This window comes from Lepidothrix coronata, unplaced genomic scaffold (assembly GCF_001604755.1).
Source record: "Lepidothrix coronata isolate B3197 unplaced genomic scaffold, Lepidothrix_coronata-1.0 Scaffold17, whole genome shotgun sequence".
Taxonomy (NCBI): Eukaryota; Metazoa; Chordata; class Aves; order Passeriformes; family Pipridae; genus Lepidothrix; species Lepidothrix coronata.
The window spans coordinates 8,540,958-8,553,815 of NW_016690197.1; the positions used below are offsets into that span (position 1 = coordinate 8,540,958).

The 12,858-nt window shown below is 42.3% G+C and overlaps 1 protein-coding gene across 9 annotated transcripts in view; it reads left to right on the forward strand.

The window, feature by feature from the left end:
* Positions 1 to 12,858, forward strand: part of SORBS1 (sorbin and SH3 domain containing 1) — a 238,672-nt gene that overhangs the window by 140,764 nt on the left and 85,050 nt on the right. For 8 of the 9 annotated variants that reach the window (XM_017806938.1, XM_017806937.1, XM_017806939.1 and 5 more), the window contains one exon: positions 12,204 to 12,311. The gene's annotated coding sequence lies outside the window, so the exon portion shown is untranslated. The remainder of the gene's footprint in view (positions 1 to 12,203; positions 12,312 to 12,858) is intronic. The other variant, XM_017806946.1, reaches the window with a different exon arrangement.

Genomic DNA, 12,858 nt, shown 5'->3' on the forward strand with positions numbered 1-12,858 from the left:
TGAGTTTTTGTGAGGTGTCCTCATCTCTCAGTTATTTAACGACCATATTAGGGAACCTCTGAAAGCCCAGAGAATCTAGTTTATAGGATTAGTTCTGAAAGTTTAGTATGCTTACAGAATTTGAAAAACAACTTGACTTGATGGCTTGCATTTTATGCAAAGCTGTAAACAAGAGGAGAGTAATCAAAGCTTGACTGGTTCACGGATACAAATATTTTAATAATATCTCATGGGAAATACAAGAAAAGGCCAGTTATTCAGATCCATGGATAGCATTTATTTTGGCAAGTGACCTCTTGGAGCATGTACAAAGATGTATACGTCATACTCTTGTTGTACCCTTTCACCATCCTGAGTGACATCTTTAAAATGTGAGGGGCCAACATGCCAGTGCAGGACAAGGAAGGACTGATGTTCCTGTAGACAGAGAAATTCTGGGGGATGTTCTGTACAAGCTGAGCAGATGTGCTCCATTCTTAGCTGGTTACCATTATATCTCACATTCCGTGTGATATTTAGCTATGAAGTGTATCTGTCTCTGCACTTTAATAGAATCCCAATGAGTAGAAGGACTTTCAATGCAATACAAGGTTGTTGTGGTTAATCTGTTAAGAGGTATGTGGATTTTTGAAGAGCACTGAAATCTTCCTGTGCCATTTTGTTTCCTGTTTTCTCCTGAGCTTTTGATAATATTTTTTAAACTTATTTTCTGTAGCCACAAAGAAACCTGAGGTTCTTAAATATTTATATAGTTCATTAATTAAAAAAAAAAATAAATAAAGGATTAGCCCTTTAATGATGGCTGTACCTGCTCTGCAAGACAATGGAGCCATTGCAGCTCTTCTGCAGTGGAAGTACAGTGCTCACTTTTGCAGAAAGTGCAGGTAGTTATTGGCTCTGAAGGATGATGCTGACAACCCGGGCCTTCAGAAGCAGAAAGGAGGGTCTTTGAGGGAAAGTCATGAGTGTAAGAAGCAAACACTGCCTAGGCCTTGTGTAGACTTACACTAGAAATACCCACATGAAACACTTAATTGATCTCAACGGGGAGATCAGTTGAGATCAGCGGCCTTTCCTGTGCCCAGGAGCATGGTGCTGCCATAGCTGGGAAGCAGCTAGCTCAGAGCTTGGTCATGTATCTCTGTATAGCCCTGTGTTGTGCAGAGCAGGCATTCCCAGAACGTTATTTTTTTTTTGTTTAGTTGAAACCTAAGATTCCTGGCTACTGCATGAGCTGCAGACTTTGCAGAAAAACCCAGGTATTGTGGGAATTGCAATCAAAGCACAAGAATTTGCAGGATTGTGCCTTCTGCATTCAGTTCACATTTGACATGCTACCGGTTAGCGTCCTCTGACTTCACAGGGAGGGAAACCCTCCTGCGAGGCAGGATCAAATTCTATTTCATGCTGCCACAGAGTAAACTGTGAAAGGAGCTGGAGTCAAGGAGAACTACTGCTTTGACACTTGTGCCTCTTTTCACTGAGCTTGACACTCTGTTCTCACATTTCTCTGGCTGACCAAGGCACATCCTCCTGTGTTAGGAGGACAGAACTTCCAATCAAGTATGTTCATGTAAGATAGATGGGAAAGCAGTGGCCCCTGTGACATTCAGCTCTTTCTTCTCTTGAGCTTCTGAAATTACTGGACACCATGTGCTTCAGTGCTATGAGACTGAAGAAGATGCCTAATTTTGTTCAGGTTTGGCTTTTTCCATCTACACCAGACACCAGGCAGGATGTAGCAGCAGTCTGATGTGTTTGCTACTCTGGGTCTCATTGTGCACAGGCAGAAGTGACTGAGCCCTGCTGTGGGATCCTCAACTGAGCACAACATTGTCCTACCTCCAGCACCCAGAACACTCATGTGATGGTCAAAGGGAGGTAGTGACTCCTGAGAAATGTCACCAATTATTTAGAAAACCGTTCCGCATGACAGCGTTTCAGCTTCTTGCTTTTTGACTCTCTCCCCCTTTGTACTGTAGTTAAAGTAGGATCTGTATTTCCCAAGAGTGAATGCCCAGAGAACAGTGTGAACTCCTGTGTTGTATGTTCATGGTATTGCAGCTTCAGATGTTCATGAATCAGCATGTGGGTTCCCCCCATCCCAAATTAAGCAATCTCTGTTTATCATGTAAGAATATACATTAGAATTACTTTGCTTTCTTGTTGTGATCTTTTCTGGTTCTTCAAGTTTTTCTCTTCACCATGAGTGAAGAGAAAACTTTTTTTTTTTTAATTTTAGGATTTTTATTTTTTATTTACCTTAGATGAAAGCTGAAATTCTCATGTGGTCTCTTGTTTCCATCAGGTGTGGCTTTATGAAAACATCACACATTGTTAGAGCTGACAACACCATTCTAGGTGTGCAGTGCCCAAGGGTGTATCAAACTGGGAAGTGACGCTTTGTGCTGTGCCCATTCTGAACTGACTGGGAGATTTTACATGGTTTAGAGGAGCTCTCTTGTGGGCAATTCTGAATGGGTTCAAGCTTCAAGAATCCCCCAGGAGATTTGTGGTTAAAGAATGAATGTTGTTACTTGACTAGAGCTACACGTGAAGACTTCAGTACTTTTGCAGTGACATTTTGGAACTATTTCAGTTACTCTAACAGTGGAATTTAAAAATCTGGGCTGTTTTTTAGCACGAAGGCTTTGTTGAAGACAGGATGACTTTTAAAGCCATTATATGAGAAATTAATCTCAAATCTTGTGCCCTTTGGGAAGGTCTGAGTATGAAGACCAAAGATGGAATTTTTTGGTGTTCATCTTCATTCACAGAAGCAGGCTGAGTCACAGTTGGGGCAGGCTTTATGGGGAGGATGCTTGAGCTAAAGTAATCAACTTGCTGCTGTGCTCCTTAGCTTCCCAGCTCGCTAAAGCAGTAGAATTACCAGTTGTTTCTATCAGATAAAACTCCAGCCTTGCTCACTGGCATTGGCGCAACCCAAAACTGTTGAGACTCTGAGCTGTTTCTCCCTTGTGGTCTGAGCTTCCATCGCACACAAAACCATGTAAGGGCCAAATAGGAATTTTACAGCCTGTTTAATTCTAACAATGACTCAGAAAGGGCAGACTCTGCCTGAAGGCACAAGTATGGGGCTGCCAATGGAAGAGAGAGGTGCCTTTGGGTTGATAATTCTTGTAACTCTTCATGTAACTTTCCCAATTGTAGCTATTATTTATGTTAATATAATTGTCTAAGCATTTTTAAAAGCCAGTAAAGCTATTTCCGTACAGTGTTCCCTCCTTGCCCTGTGGTAATAAATTCCTCAGGCTGATTTTATGCCACCTTTTAAAAATTATTTTTATAAAATAATATCTATTACGCTTAATGCCCTTTTTATAGCAAGGAACAGGATAAATTGGTGCATCCCAGTCTTGCTTCACAATTATTCATTCATTACTTGACTTGCAGCCTGAAATTAATCAGCTTTTCTTCTTTGCTTCCATCTTTTCCAGCTAAATATTCCTCTAATCTTTCCTCGTAACCTCAATGTATATTTGTCATTTTTAGTCTCTTAGGCATTGATTTGATTCAGTTGTCTAATCTTATAAGGTTCCTTGGTATTATTCAATTTATACATTGGTTAACGAGTCAGATTTTCTGGTTAGCTGCTCCAGGACTCTGCCTGATTGTTTTGTGGCTGTTGCCTGGATTGTTATGAATCCCAGCCCAGGTAATGATGTGGTCCCAGGACTTCAACAGCTTCCACATACCTGATTCAGGGCTGCTGCTTCCATTATTCCCTTCTTTGTGTTTAAGACAAGAAGGAATTGTCTTAAATCATGTTTGTGAGGCCCTGCCACCATAGGCAGGGTGGTGCATAGTCTAGCAGCAATACCAGCCTTGAAATTGTCCACTCTGTTCCCCCTTCAGCATCCTGTAGCTGTACCTTGCAGTGTGAAGTAGTTGTAACTTGTCATGCTCTGGCCCAAATGCTGATCTTCTGAGAGCTGCTGTTAGATCAGGTTTAAACTCCTAGAAAGGCTGTCTGAGCAGATGATGTTTCTTTGTAAGTTTTTTTTCAGCCTTTTTAAGGATGCTTTACTATTAGCGTAACCACAATCACACTGGATGTAACTTTGCCAGCTGCTTGATCACTTGCAGTGTTCAAGCCCAAGATACAGAGCTGGAAGGGAATCTGATGAGAATTTGTCTTATAGTGGTTACAATCGATTTTCTTTTCTTCTGTTCTGGATAGACATCAAAACAACATGAGGTTCTAAAGAACAGGAAGCATTCTTCTTTTCCTGTAGAGCCTTAGCATTTGCCCTTTGTTTTGCCAAGAACAGACCATGTTTTCAGGGTCTGAGTCTAACTTCTGAATTACAAGAGCAACGAAAAGAACTCCATTTTTAAACTCTCCATGGAAAAATAAAATAGGCATGTGTGCAAATGCAGGAGGGGCTGTGTAAGCACATTGGCAGACAGGGATAGGAGCAAGCAATGTGACTTGCTTCCATAAGACACACCTGCAGTTTCATTGCAAGATGGAGCTAATGTGCAGAGAAAGCAGACGGGCATTTCCCATCAGTTACACAGCTCATGGACAGAGTGGCGTGTAGCTTTTCTGTGAGCTGATAGTGACCCCATGCAGTGCATTGTTCCTTTTCTCATTTCCATCTGTTCAGTGTTTCAGCTTCTCAAATCACTAGAAACCTGCTGTTGATTTTTAAGATGTGTCCTCTTTGCCATAAATTTTATATAGTGACCTCATACTGGCAGAAAAAAAAGATTTTGAGACACCTTCAACCCAAAGTCTACCCTTAAATAAACAGAAGATGTTCGCAAATCACGACAATCTATTTATAGCCCTTTGGGAATGCCTGAGCTGAAAGATAATCACCGCCACCTTGGTGGTTATTGATCTCTGCAAGGTAGATCTTTCTTTTCATGGGAGATTTCATCCACTTTACTCTTTGTTCTCTATGTTTTGATATATGTTCATCTCCCTTTTGGTATATGCATGGCAGCACCAAATCTTAACAGTTGTGTCTGTCTTTGCCCAGCATGTTGTGACTTCATTGTCAGGCGATGCAGTCTCTGTGTTAGATCAGATGGATTCTGCTCTGGCAATGGTACATCTGCCTGACATGCCCCATTGCTCCTGCAATCTATGGCTGAAGCCTCATTCCACTGTTCCTTTCCTCATTTCCATCTGTTTGTCATTCCAGAGTTTCCTGAATGAGGGAGACACAGTGATTGCTTTTGAGATGTGTCATAAGCTTGTTATAAGCGTTTTCTTTCCTTTAATAGCCCCCTTTGCCAGACAGTGAAGTTGGAGAATACAGTAAGGGGATTTGACAACTTATTCCAGCTGTTCAGCTGAAGCAAATGCCAGTGGCTCTTCTGCATGTTTCCTTTCTTGCTGTCTCCATTGATTTTCTATTATTCTTGGCAAAAATACAGAAGCCTGTTACTTAAGCCGCTGAAAATTAAGGGGACCTCATTGCTTGAAGTGTTAGAACAAGGAAGATTAGGGAGATGAGGAAAATAAGTGCTTTTACTTTAAAGGATTATTGATATAAAATCTAAGGCAAAAAACTTACTCCTGTTCTCAATTTTGCATGCTTCACCCTTTCTGCGTTCATTGAGGTAAAATTCATTACCATAGTTGTTAGCTGTGAAAAATTATATTCGCTGTGCAGTTAACTCACGTGGCTGAATTTAAAGTCGCAGCTTTATTTGCAGCTACCCAATGTTTGCTTCAAGCTTGATAAAGATCTTATGACTTAGGACTCCAAGTGATTTGCAGAGAGCTCAGGTAGAAATAAAATGCTGTCTTCCTGGCATAGTGTTCTTGAGATATAGAGAGAGGATACGTGTGCCAAAGGCACCTGCCTCCATGGGAGTGACAGGGGCTAGCTATGGCCCTATGGGGCCAGAGCACAGCAGTGCTGTGACCAGAGAAGCGTGGGATCTGTGCAGCCCCTAGAGCTGTGGCTACCATCCCCCTCCCAGTGTAGAGTACCTCTCTCCTTCCTGCAACTGTGCCTCACAGTAGATGGAGATCTACAGCCTGACAGCAGCATTTTCATCCCTGTACAAAGCCCTTCATGAGTGATATTGCACATGGTGGAGAAGTGTTTCACTGCCTTCTCTTTCTCAGCCTTTTTGAACCCAACGTGGTGAGTGCGAGGTCTCGGTGAGATTTTTGTTGCTTTACTTTTCCCTCTCCCTGGAACGAGGGGCTGTTGTTTCCTCTAGAGAAGTGTAGTCAACACAGTGCCCGGAGGCCAGGTCACTATGTGTTTGACCCTTTGCCTTGGTCACTGACCCACATTTCATTCAAACACTATTGGTAAATAGTGGCACTTCTTATGTCTTTAAGATTTATGTAACAGACAGGAGAAGATTAGAATTGGAGCTATCTCTTACTATTTCGGGGACCTGGGCTGCCAGCCAGTTTTACTTCTTGAGAAGCAAGTGTGTGGTTTTGTGAGTATGAAGCGTGTGACTCATTCTCCTTGACATGCTTTAATACATGCACTGAGTGGTAATTTACATGAGGATGCATTGAGACTCTGCTTGAGCTGACAGCACTTGGTGCACTTTAATCTCACATGTGGATAGAGGAAATGAGTTAATCTGCAGTTAAATATAGAGGTGGTGAAAGAGGTGGTAAGGGGGAGGGGTTGACTCTAATCTCACTTAGGTTGGGGTCAGTTGAGAGTAACCTCTGTATCTGGATGGCATTACTCTGGGGTAAGTCGTATCTCACCTCTGTGGAGCTGACAATATTAGCTAATGGAAAATGGCGACAAAGTGAGAATGTGCCCTAAGCTCTGGCGTTTCTGCAGTGTTTTCTTTCTGATCACCATCTACATATTGGCGACACCTTTTTTTTCTTTTCCTTTCGAAAGGCAATCAATGAATTGTAAGGGGAAGCAAATGCATATTGTTGAAATTACATCTTAAGGACCAAATCTGAGAGTGGGTCAGCGTTGATCTACAAGCTTGGTTCTCTGTGATTGTTGTGAGGATGTACCATGACCTTGTTCCTTTGTATGTTTGTTTTCTGTTTATTCCTGACCTCAGTTTTGAATTGGGGATGTAGAAGAATTGAGAAACAGGATACCTGCTCTGTAGTTATCCACTTCTCCTTTGTATGCAGATGTGTATGTAAACTCTGTGTTAGACTGAGAGCTGCCACTGACCATTCTCTCCAGCTTCCTGAGTGCCTAAATGGGTATTTTGGGGGGGGGGAGTCTGCATTACTGGTGTGGATATATTAGCTGCTTCTGAGCAGTTTTTCTTCAGCAAAGTGCTGCTGGCATGCTGCCTGCTGGTGTGCCCAACCAGAAGGACAGCCACACCTGAGCAAACAGGGGTGCTTTGCTGCCAGACAGGGTGCACTGCCTGTGCCATGGTGGTGTATGCTTCCTGCATTGTGTTTGGAGAAGAGGTGAAATGGATTTTGCTGGCTCATTTGGGCAGGTAAAAGCAGTCTTTTGGGCATGGATTGAGCAAACTAGAAGGAGGAATTTCAGCAGCAGCCTCTTCTGAGGAGACAGCTTGAGCTAATCTGTTATGTGCTGGCAGTGTTTTCTCAGCAGAGTTGAACCCAAGTGGTCCATGTAAGGAATTTGTGTTTGGAGATCACATACTATATGGGTGGTGTTTGTTGAGCAGTGGGTGAAGAAAGCCCCTGGTTTACATAAACTCACTAAAATTAAAGGTCTGTCAGTCAGAAGAGTTCATTTTTATATTGGAGAAAATCTAAGCCAATTTTGAGAGATCAAGATCTATCCTGGAATGTACTTGCACCTCTTTTGTTGACTTCACTGGGAATGACATGCTTTTGCAGGATTTGGCCTTGCACATAGATTAGTAACAGCATCGCTGTTGTCTCTAATGTTCCTATTGGCCCAAAGCAATATTCTGCGAGTCATTCTAGTCCACAGATGGAGGCTGAGATGGAATTTTTCTTGTATTTGATGCTTACTAAGCCAGAACTCCGATGATGGAGTGGCTCCGGGAAGAAAGTTTTAAAAGATCCACAAGTCTTATGACTTCCAGAGTGGAAGGACATAACCATATATGAGACTAAGGACAAGCATCAACTTAGCAAACAGTTGTTCAGGTTGAAGACAGGTACCCTTGTCTTCCACACTGCTGATGATTGGCTTCACACAGCTTTGCCAGCTGAAGAGTGCATGTGTGCACTGTGTGATCAACATTGAGAAAATAGATGAGCTTGATTTATCTTCACTGATTGTTCAGTTTAACTTGGTGGATTCAGCCTTTGTGGATTATTGAGTGCTCACATGGACACCTCTGCTACCAGCACTGTAGGGAGTTGTGATCTCCAGCAGGTGGGATGGTGAAAGCAGTTTTCATTGAAAATGCCTTCAAAAGATGGGTGTCAATTTTCAGCCTTCTAGGCAGTATAGACCAGTGAAAGAAGCATTTTGCTAGGAAAGCTGGAGTCATAGTTTGTTTCTGGCACTGATCCTGGTGTTAGGTGATCAGGACAAATCACTCTTCATCCATGCATCTGTTTTCCCTTCATGTGTCTTGTCCATTTAAATTCCTTGAAAAGGGGCTGCCTGTTCTTATGTGGACAGTGGCAGAATATAATATTTTTATCCTGCTAGTCTTACAGAGCTGAATTTGTTAGTTTTTTTTAAACGGCCTTTAGATCTGAGTATTGTTTGTTGATTTTAGTTTCCAACCCTTTGCTTTTCCATTGGAAAGCTGGCCTCACACTGATGTGTTTGATTATGTTTTCATTGCCATTGTACTTGCTTTGATTTTGCAGCTCCGTGCCCAAAGCACAGGGCGCTGTACAAACAAGATGATGAAGTCAAGCAGGGTCAGTCCCTTTCTCTTTTTACCTTGAAAACAATGTGAAACTCCTGTGTTTCTTTTACTTGGCACTTCCAGTTCTTGAGCTTGAGGCTCTGTGTGTGTGTGTGCTGCCCTCCTGTTGTGTTCAGGTGTGAGATCACTTGGACACTGTTTTCCCTTGCTGCCTAAGGGGGTACTGGAAGCTGCGCTGTCTGCTTGGTTATGTTGAGCTCAGGCTGTGAAGTATGGAAAATTACTGCAAGAATAGCAGCATGCTGAGCTGATGTTCATGTGTACAGCAGGGTAGTTGTGTCTAGGTGTCATTGCTGGGGCTCACAAGTGTGCTCGCAGATAGACTTGTCCTGCTGGATCGTGCTTGGCCACTGTCTGCGGCAAGAAGTTTTCTCCTGTTTCTCACCCTCTCCTTTTCATTTTTGGCAGTGTTCCTTTCTCTATAGGTATGTGGTTGACTGTGGCCTGTATCCAACCCTTTTAAGAAGTGCCAGATTACTGACTGTTGATCTGAAAAAGGGAGAAGGAGCTAGATAGCTTGATTTTGCACTACCGTAGTATTGTCAGCTAGTGTATCAGTGCTTAGCACGAATAAAGCAGCCTCCAGAAACACACCTTCTACTTTTGTACTTGAGGCTCCTCCCCATCTTGTTCCTGCTATGCTCTTCCCATGTCACTCTGAAAAGCCTCTTATGGCAGTTTTGGGTACCAGGACATTCTGAGGCTGTAGTTCAATGCATCAGAACTACACAAGCTGCTCTAAGCCACAGTGATTTATTTTGTCTTTAACTCAAGGAGTGTGTAGAGTTAGGGAAATCCCTAGTTATAAAAATCAAAGGGGAGGAAAAAAAAAGAAGGAAAAACCTGCAGGGAAACCTCTTTATTAGCAGTGTGGTAGAGTTTTGGTTTGGTTTGGTGGTGGTTTTTTGTTGCTTGATTTGCTCACCTGCTGCATTCGTTCAAAGTTTCCTTGTCTAAGCTGCTTTTTGTCGCTTGCTGAGCAGTTCAGTTACCGGCAGTGCCAATGTGCTGGCTGCTTGTGCAGGCAGAGTCAAAGTACCTCCTGTGTTATTCATTGGAAACTCTTTCAGCAGACTTTTCTGTTACGGAAAGTTTTATTGGAAATCAAACTCTTAAAAACAGATAAAACCATAACACAGCTGAATACCAAAAAATTAAAATATGTTGAAAACTTTTTGGCAGTGTCCTTCCTCTCTGACACGGTCAGCTCCCTAATTTTGCTGCCACTGACAGAAAGGGAAGTTTTGTCTCTAACAGCAGTGGGTATAAAGTTTGTCTAAACTGAATCCTTCTGTGAATCCTGCATTGATTTTTCAGAAAAAAAAATAGCTTCTTAGGGTCCTCCAGGAGCTAGTGTGGGGCATATTTCCAAGGTGAAAGTTTGAATGTTTAGGTGTCTCTTCTAGACTTGAGCACAGACCAGTCATAACCTGCCTCTGTATTCCTGTGTCTTGCTGTGCTCCCTGGCTATGTGCCAGGTTATAAACTTAGTTGTAACAATTCTCAGCACCAGAGAAGTTTCTATCCATTTACTCTCTCCTCCTCCTCTCAACCTAGCTCTTAGTCCTTGTGATAACAGTTCTCTGCTTTGGGCAGCTTTTGGTAGCTGGGAGTCTGGCCAGCTTCAGCCTTTTGCCAACTCACAAGGACAAGGCAGGTTGGGAAGGCAAACAAACTGTAGTTAATGCCAGGAGGGCAGCTTCTTGTGTTGCGGGAAAACCAGGACTTGACCTTGCCCAGGAGTATTAACTCTCTCATGGTGCATACTCTGGGCACCTTTATAGGAAATCTTCTTTCCAGTACTAGCAATAGACCTTTCAAATGTGTGTCCTTTCATTGATCCCTTTCTACTTGTTGGAGATGGAGAAGCTGCTAGACTGTCCTGGACAAAAAAGTCTAATTTTTCTCAACTTGTGTTTTCTTAGGACTATTCTAGTTTTATTGAAAAACTAGCCTAGTTCTTCTAGACTCATTTTTTGTGATATTTGTGGGTCTTGAAAGAAGTCTTGAGGCTTGTAAATACATCATCTTATTGAAGCTCTGTGAGCACATTCTGAGATGGCTCCTAGACAAGGTCCTTGATGCTCTCTCTGAGTGCTTTTATCTCTGAGCATCACTTCTGTTTTCTCCATCTCATATTTATGCCCCACGTGCATTGTCATGAGAATATCTAACTAGTGAGGCTTATTGGCTGACAGGCTGGTTGTACAGGGCCCTTGGAAGTTCTCGTTTTGAATTGCTTGTTGAAAGAAGTGTGATTTCACTCCCCTCGGAGCTTGAATAAAACACTCATGAGGATTTGTTCAATCATACAGCATAGGCATGAAACTGGTGTCCTCAAGTTCTTTTTAGAGTTGTTGAATACAGAGAAGTATGAAGGCGGCAGTGGGGAGAGAGGTTGCATTGCCCTCTGGAAGAACCCCTCTGTCCACTCAGTACAGCAGAAGCTCAGGGTGAGCTGATTGGCTGATTGGTTCAGCCTGATAAATGACATGATTAAAGTTGAGGGGTGTCAATACTTACCTTATAAGTCAAACTGCAAAGACATCTCACTAAAGCAGACTGCTGTAAATATTTCTGAGTAAAACAATAAAGCTGAACAGCCCTCTATTAAATCAATGTCAGATCATACCATTTAGACGTAATATAGGACTGGAGTTAAATAGTCTCATTTACTAACTCTCAGTGCATGCAAAAAAAAATTAAATTGTTTCTGTGAATTCTGCCTCTGTGTCTATCTGTCTAGCTGTGTACCCTAACAAGGAATTTGTCCTAAGACAACCTGATGTGTGTGTGTTTCTTAATATGTGCCTATAACCTGCTCTTCTTTGAGAGTTTTTATTCCTGGGAGCAGGGAGTTATATTTTTGTGGCTTCTTACCCCTAGCTCCCAAACCAGGCTCTGTATCAGATGAGCCTATTCACACATCAGGGGTAACTGTATAGATGTGTATTTACTTCTCTTTTTTTGCATTTTGCAAACTAGTATACTAAATTAAGCTGAAATCAGCAGCAATTTACATTAGTAAACAGACTGTAGGTTGTAGGGAGGCGTGAATATTTGTGCTATTCAGCTGTCCTTGCTCCTTGAGGGGGAATCTCAAGCAGAAAGGCAGGAAAACGGATGTGGTTTCAGCCTTCCCTGGGGACAACTGTAAATATTGGTTCTCACACAGGAGATGTTCTGATGCGAGTCTGGTCAGACTACTGTTTATACTAACTATGCTATGCTTCCTGCATGGTAAGCAGAGGGAATTCCTTTATCTAAAAGTAGCATTATTTCTGTGAGGGCTGATTGCTTTAGTACAGCCCTCTGTGATTGTGTTGGACAGCGGGACTAGTGGTGCTAAAAAGCATTTTCTTTCTCTTTGCCTTTTGTAGGTATGAGCTGTTACGTAGCAGTTGCATGTGAAGAGAAGACGGAGTGGAAGTCGTTGTCAGAGGATCCTGTCCTAAGCTGGGCCTGAAGAGTTCATCCAGCTGACTGGTGTGAGTACCCTGAAGGGAGGGGAAGGAGCATGTCACTGGGAAACCTTATCCTGACTTGAGACACCAAAATCGCATCTGTCTGTTATGACTTGCAGTGGAGCAGTTTTCATCCAAGTAGCAGCCTACCTGGGTTGTGCAGCAGAAAGCTATAGGGTGGTGAGAGCATCACTGTATTATAGAGGGTTTTTTGGTATGTGAGCCAGTCAGAAGTTCCAGTTCTTGAAAAGAGGATAAAGCTCCAAGTGCTATTTTTGTGGTGATTCAGGGATGCATTAGATAAAACATAGTAGTCCCAACAAGGATTAAATTCACTTTTGCCACCATCAGATGTGTTCCTTGTTTACTATCTGTGTTTTTGACATCCTCCTTGTTTATTGTCTGCATTTGTGACATCTTTTTCTATTTATATTGATGGTAGTGCCAGTAAATATTTTGTGCCTCGTTCTAGATCAGAAACACATGGAGATAGTGGGATTTTGGAATTGGAGTAGTAAAGTTTTAGGATAAAGACCAGAGTTTAACAGTTGGCCTTGAATAGGCTACAAAT